At 47.1% G+C, this 7,924-nt stretch overlaps 1 pseudogene; it reads right to left on the bottom strand.

The window, feature by feature from the left end:
- Window positions 1-1,346: 1,346 nt before the first annotated feature.
- On the bottom strand, window positions 1,347-7,188 carry LOC130198348 (non-homologous end joining factor IFFO1-like; annotated as a pseudogene).
- Window positions 7,189-7,924: the final 736 nt, after the last annotated feature.

Genomic DNA, 7,924 nt, shown 5'->3' with positions numbered 1-7,924 from the left:
CCGGATCCCTTTTTCTTTTCTCATTTTCATCGGCCCCTTTTGAAGGAAAAATTTTGTTAGGTTTTTCTTCTGGTGGATTCGCCCCTATTGCCACTGCCTTAACTCCGTTCTTTCCAGTTGCTGGGGGTCGTGTTCTCCACTGGGGAAAATCCTACTTGCCTATTTATTTTTCAAAAAACAGAATTTTTTAAAATTTTCTTCCTTCCCCCTTTTTGGTGATGTCCTCCTAAAAAAGGGCCCTCCCTTTGCCCCTGGCCCTTTTTTTCCTAAAGGGGGTTTTGGTTTGGCCCATTTGTGGGGCAAGGGTTTGCCCCAGGGCCCAGAATTGTAAAACCTCGAAAGCAAATTTTTTGGAAATTAGGTTTCATTTCCCGGGTTACTTTAATTGTTATTTGTGGGGGGGTTGTGTTTGGTTATTTTTTTTTTAAAGTGATTTTTTTTATTTTATATTTTTTTGATTTGGGGTTGTTTTTGGGGTGGTTTTGGGGGATAATTAGTTAATTTTTAATTTGTATATAAATTTGTTGGTGTTTAATTGTGTGGTGGGGTTTTGTTTTTTTATATAATTTATAATTTATATTTTGAATTTTTTAATTAATTGTTTTTAAAAATTAATTTTTTTTTTATTAATTTTTTTTTTTTTTTTTTTTTAAGTTTTTACTTTTGGGTATTATTTTTAAAAATTTAGTTCAATTTAAAATAAAAATTTGTAATTTGTGTTTTGGTTAAATTTAAATAAGAATTTTAAATTAAAATGGTTTTTTTGGGGTGGGGATTTTGATAATTTTTTAAAATTTTAAGGGTTTGTTTTTGTGTTTGTGTTGGTTTTTGTTTGTAATATTGTTTTGTGTGTGTTGTATATTTTTTTTGTGTTTTGGGGTTTTTGGTATAATATGATTATTATTTGATTATTGTGTTGTTTATTTTTGAAATTGTGTGTTGTTTTTTTAGTGTTTGTGTTTTTGTGTGTTTGTGTTGTTTGGTGTTTGTGTGTTTTTTTTTTGGTGGTTGGTTTTGTTTTTTGGTTTTGGCGGGTTGTTGTTTGAAATTTTTGGTGGGGGGTTTTGGGGGGTTTTTTGGGTTTTTTTGGAATTGGGTTGGGTTAGGGGTTTTGGGGGGGGGTTTTGGGGGGAGGTTGGGAATGGGGGTTGGGTTTAAGGGGGGTTGGGTTTTTTGGGGGTTTGGGGAAGGGGGGTTTATTTTTGGGGGGGGGTCGGGTTTTGAGGGGTTGGGGGGGGGAAATTTTGGATTTTTGGGTTTTGGGGGTGGGGGTTTTGGGAAAATGGGAGGTTTTTTGGGTTGGGGGCCTTTGGGGGGGGGCCCCCCTTGGGTAATAGCCCCTAAGGCTAGGGGGGGACTCCCATGGGCACCTTTCCCCTGGGGGGAGGTTCTTGGGGGGGGGCGGCCGGGCTCTTTTGGGGAGGGAGGGGGCTATTTGAACCATGGTAAGGGGACTCAGGGGAAGAAACTCATGGGTGGGGGAGGAAACTCAGGGGAATGAGGAGACTCTTTTAGGAGGGGGTCGGGGAATGGGGGAAAGAAAACCATTAAAAAGGGAGTGGGGTATGGGTTGGGGTAGATCTGGGTTGGGGTTTTGGGGGGGGGAAAAAGGGGGTCTGAAAATTGGTGATATTCCCGGATTTGGTAAATGGGGGGAAAATAATACAAATGTTATTAGGGGTAATAAAATAAAATGCATAAAAATGAATCAATGATTTAGTCACTGATTGTTGTGTGTGTTTTATTATGTTTTATTTGTGTATGTATTTTTTGTGTGTGTTTTTGTATTTTTTTGTTTGTGTTTTTTTTTGTGAATATATGTGTGTGTGTCTGTGTGTTTGTGTGTGTTTTTTGTGTTTTTTTTGTTGTGTTGTGTGTTTGTGTGTGTCTGTTGTGTGTGTGTGTTTTTTTTTTGTGTTTTCTGGGTTCCCGGGTCTTCCCCGGGGTTTTCTGTTTTGGGCTGTGTATTTTTTGGGTGGGGGGGCCCCCTTGCCCCACCCCCAGAGAACCCCCGGGAAAAAGCCCCTTCCCACAAAAAGGAGCCCCCCCCCACCCCAACCCCAAAAAAACACAAACCCTTTTCCCCCCACCCACACAACATCCTCTGCATCTGCTCGTTGATCTGATTGGCCGACGTGCTGCACGACTCCTCGTCCTTGGCCCCGCCCCCCTCGTCCGACTGCCCGCTCCGCCTCCTGGCGTCCAGCGTGGAAGGGGGCGTGGCCACGTGCTGGAAAAGAGGGACATGCACGTTTACTGAAGAAAACACGAAGAAAAAAAACCCCGAAGGCGTCCGATTGGTCGGGGAGGGAAAGGGGGCGTGGCCGACCTGGAACATGTGGATCATGTCCTCGCAGCTCCTCTGCTGGGCGACGTCACACAGGCGAGCCGTGATGTCGATGCGGCGGCAGATGTCCATGTCCACCTTCATGGCCTTCTCCTGGATCTGAGAGTCCAGGGCCGACAGGTTCTGGTGGAGCGAGGGAAGGTTCTCCTCCTCCGGCCCCCCCGAGTACTGAGGAGGAACCACGAGTCAGCACATTCCTGAGGTTCTGACGAGTCATGCTGACGGAGACTCACGCTGCTCACGAGGCCTTTGAAGAGCACGAGCTCATCGGACAGCTGCTTCGCCCGCAGGGACAACTCGTCCTGGCACACCTCGCCCTCCTGCAGCTCCTGCACACACACACACACACACACATGAACACACACATGCACACACACGAACACACACACACACACATGAACACACATGAACACACACACACACACACACACATGAACACACATGAACACACACACACACACACCCACACACATGAACACACACACAATCAAAAGGAAAAGTAAGAAGAAGAACAAGAACAAAAAGAAGAACAAGAAGAAGAACAAGAACAAAAAGAAGAAGAAGAAGAAGAAGAAGAAGAAGAAGAAGAAGAAGAAGAAGAGGGAACATATTTACCTCCTCCAGCTCAGAGACTTTCTCCTGGAGGTCCATCCTGGCCGAGACCTCCTCCTCCCACCTGACCACAGGTATGACGATGAGGTACTATCATGAAGTACTATAGTAAAGTACTATAATAAAGTACTATAATAAAGTACTATAATAAAGTACTACAGTAAAGTACGATAGTAAAGTACTACAGTAAAGTACTATAATAAAGTACTATAATGAAGTACTACAGTAAAGTACTATCATGAAGTACTCTAGTAAAGTACTATAATAAAGTACTATAACAAAGTACTATAACAAAGTACTACAGTAAAGTACTATAATGAAGTACTCTAGTAAAGTACTATAATAAAGTATTATAATAGAGTACTATAATAAAGTACTATAGTAAAGTACTATAATAAAGTATTATAATAGAGTACTATAGTAAAGTACGATAGTAAAGTACTATAATAAAGTATCTTGACAGTTTTCCTGAGTCTTCTTCTATACAACATGATGCTGCTGTTTTCCACATCTCTCACACTCCCCTCCAACACACACACACGCACACACACACACAGACACACACACACACACAGACACACACACACACACAGACACACACACACACACACACACACACACACACACACAGACACACACACACAGACACACACACACACAGACACACACACACACACACACAGACACACACACACACACACACACACACACACACACACACACACACACATACACACACACACACACACACACACACAGACACACACACACACACAGACACACACACACACACAGACACACACACACGCACACACACACACAGACACACACACACACACACACACACACACACAGACACACACACACACACACACACACACACACACACACAGACACACACACAGACACACACACACACACACACACACAGACACACACACAGACACACACACACACACACACACACACACACGCACACACACACAGACACACACAGACACACACACACACAGACACACACGCACACACACATACACACACACACACACGCACACACACAGACACACCAGTGGCGGCTGGTGAATCTTTTTTTTGGGGGCAGTTGGGCGACGCGGTTTAAATATCACTGAACAATGAGAAAGAGGTTGTGAGTAGAATATATAGAACACAAAGCTTTAAGGAACACAGCGTGCTCAACACGGTCCAACAACAACTAAACACACTGTGACTTTAGAGGCTCAGAGCAGCTTTAAGGAACATGGGGGGCGGGGCTTCAGACACATGGGGGGCGGGGCTTCAGACACATGGGGACAGAGCCTCTCCTGTAGAGTCGCTCCTCTCTCTAAAGTCTCCATAACTCTCTGGTTAAAGTCATCATGTCTGTAATCAGCCTCCATCATTCTGAGGGAAAGTGTCTGTTTCACAACTTCTTCCTTGTGTTTCGATGCAGTTCGGTCTGCAGACAGGGTTAGCTTCAGGCTGTTAGCTCGTTAGCTTCATGCTGTTAGCTTCATGCTGTTAGCTTCATGCTGTTAGCTCGTTAGCTTCATGCTGTTAGCTTCATGCTGTTAGCTAGTTAGCTTCATGCTGTTAGCTTCATGCTGTTATCTCGTTAGCTTCATGCTGTTAGCTTCATGCTGTTAGCTCGTTAGCTTCATGCTGTTAGCGAGTTAGCTCCATGCTCTTAGCTAGATGCTGCGTTAACATTCGTGCTTTCCACTTGTCTGCAGCTCTTTAGGCCCCTCCCCCCGTTGTAGTCCAGAGAGTTTCAGTCCCTTTGGAACAACAGACAGGGGAAACTAAACAGCATTACTCACTGAGCTCCAGCTGACAGCTCCGTTAGCTAACAGCGCCGTTAGCTACCTGCTCCCGTAGCTCTGTGGAGCTCTCTGGCTGAGGGAACGATACCGGTCTCTGATTGGCCGAATAGTCCAGTCACGTGAAATAATAAACGATGTCATTGGCCAGGGCACATTTTTGCGCCCCAAGATTCTCGTTTCATCCTCCAATGAGAAGCCGTCCTTGCCGAAACGACCGTGAAATGTTTGCTCGCTGTCAGACACATCGTTGGGCGCCCCGTAAAGGGGGCGGGGCTTCTCTCCGTGATAATGGCGATATATTATATTTGTTCACATTAACTTAAGTGGTTGTTGACAGGCTTACGGTCTCCCGCACACATTTAGCGCGTCAACACGGTATATTTACTATTGAAATGATTTGGCATATAATGTTTTTTGACAGGATGTATTTTTATTTTAAATTTTTTTTCATCTCAAAATTTTAAGAGCGGCGGCGCCCTAGCGCCCCCTATGGACGCACCGCCACTGACACACACACAGACACACACTCACAGACACACACTCACATACACACTGATCCCTCCTGAGATGATGAGTCAACAGGGACGACAAATAACGTTTCAATAAATAAATAAAAAATACACAGAACAAGAAAACATGAAAATGGAGAGAGAGAGAGAGAGAGAGAGAGAGAGAGAGAGAGAGAGAGAGAGAGAGAGGGAAAGAGAGAGTAGACCGGTGACATCACTGGCTGTCACAGGCCAGTGCTGCATTGCAGGTACCAGGACAAGAGGGGGGGACAGACAGACAGACAGGTGGAGGTGGTGGGGGGGGGGGGGGGGGGGTGACAGACAGACAGGTGGAGCTACAATGAAAGACGGAGAGGTCACGACCTCTATGGACGGCTGCAGCCCAGAGGGCAGTTCAGTGGAACGGCTTCAGATTCTACAATACCCATGAGCCTCCTGCTCCTCCAACCTGACCCGCTCCACCCTTAAGCCTGACCTGCTCCACCCTTAAACCTGACCCGCTCCACCCTATGTATATGTATATATATATATATATATATATATATACACATATATATGTTTTTTAGGTGTTATTGATTAACAAAATTATTATTTTTTATTAATTATTTCAAGGAAAGTTATTTGTTTAATTTATAAGGCAAATAAAAAAAGTTTTTCATTTGATTTATGCCATATTGTGATATATATATATATATAAAATAATATACATATGGTTTAATAATAATAAATACAGTTAATTGTATAGTTTATGTGATTTTTGCCGCATTGTGATATTTATATTATATATAGATATATATAATATATATATATATATATATATATTCTATATTTAAAATAATATAAGTATATATATTAATATAAATAATAAATATATATATATAAATAAATATATATGATTTTAGTGATATTTCAGTGGAACATCAACAGGGCTCACCTGGTCTTGTACTCGTCCCTCTCTCTCTTCACTTTGGCCAGCACGTTGTTGAGGGCCCGGATCTCCGGGGTGATGGTGTCCACCTGGACCCCGACGCCGTCCGGCTGCGCCCAGGGGCCCCCGTGGGGACCCGGGCGACGACTCCTCCCGTGGCGTGGGGTTGAAGGACCAGATGGCGCCGGGGAGGAACCGCGGCTGGGGGGGAGGGGGCCCGGTTCCGTTGCCGTTGGCGATGGTTCTGGACGGGTCGCTGGGGCTCAGGGCCGGACTGCTGGGGAACCCGGGCGTGGTGAGGTTGCAGTTGGAGTCCTTGGCCCCCGGGTGGAGGCCGGCCCCCAGGGGCTTGTTGTCACACAGAGGAGGGGCGTTCAGGGTCGGGGAGAGGAGGCCGCCGGGCAGGTAGGCCGCGTTGTTGGCGTTGTGGAGCGGGATGAGACCCGGTCTGGCCGGGATGGGCCCGATGAACCCGGTCTGGACCCCCATCTCCTTGGTCGGGGGCCTCTGGGCCCCGCCCCCGCTCTCCAGCGCCTGCTGCAGCTGCTTCTCCAGAACCTTGTTCCTGCGCTCCAGCTCGTGCACCTTGGCCAGGAAGCAGCGGAAGCGCAGGTTCAGGGTCTTCAGGACGCTGATGTTGGAGCCCAGGTCGTTGCGCAGCTCCGCCGCCCCGGGGGGCGGGGGGGGCCCGCGGTGCGGAGGGGGCCCCTGCAGGTGCAGGTAGGCGAGGCCCGAGGGCGGGAAGGAGCCCAGGTCCAGCCCGGACAGCCCGTCCGGGCCGAACCCCCCGTGGTCCCCCAGGAAGTAGCCCGGGTCCAGGATGGCGTAGTCGTTCATCATCTGGTGGTGGTGGGGGTGGGGGGGGTGGGGGTACTGCTGCTGCTGCGGCGGCGGGGGGGCCAGGACGCCGCTGTCCCCCAGGGCCGGATTCATGCTCGAATAGGAGAATCTGAAGTGCTCGAAATCCGGCATCAAGCCAGACTCCTGTGTGGTCTCCTCGAGGAATCAGGACCCCCTGGCGTGTCTGAGCCCCCCCCCGAGACCCCGAACGTGTTTTTGGGAGGGGCTGCAGGCTCGTCCGGTGACGCGGGTTAGAAAGAAGAAGCTTCTTCTCGGCCCCAAAACCGCAGCGACAATAACGAGGATGGAGGATCACGAGCAACGACGACACTGTGCCGCTAAGACCGTGAACGCACCGCGAGGGGGCTGCACCAAAAAGAGATGAGTTTACTTTTATACGCCAACGTGCGCGCGCACTATAACGAAACGTTTATTCTAAGCCTTAGAATGAAGCGTTTGCGAGATATTTTTGCAGCTGTAATAGAAAAAAAAGAATAATACGTATAAATATTTAAATATATCTTTATATAAATCTATAAACATATATGAGCTCCGTACCTGCAGTCAGAGGAGGAACACCGGGACTCGGCACCGGGCGGTGAGGTGTCCACGCCGGCGGCTGACTGACTGACTGCGGCGTTCAGGGACCGGAGTGACTGTAGTAGAGGAGCGCGCTCGGGCTACCGTAAGCACCGGAGGAGAGGCGCACCGCAATATTTACAACGCGTCCTGGATCAACCACGTGACTGGAGGGTTTACAACCTTAAAACACAAGACGTGCTCCTCACTGGAGTTCCTGTGCCGGACAATAGAAATATACTTAAAATATTGATAGTAATAATCATATACGGGGTTCTCTGATGATGTA

The sequence above is a fragment of the Pseudoliparis swirei genome, chromosome 1 (assembly GCF_029220125.1).
Source record: "Pseudoliparis swirei isolate HS2019 ecotype Mariana Trench chromosome 1, NWPU_hadal_v1, whole genome shotgun sequence".
Classification (NCBI taxonomy): Eukaryota; Metazoa; Chordata; class Actinopteri; order Perciformes; family Liparidae; genus Pseudoliparis; species Pseudoliparis swirei.
Note: the sequence above shows the minus strand (reverse complement) of the source record. Positions and strands in the feature narration are given on the sequence as shown.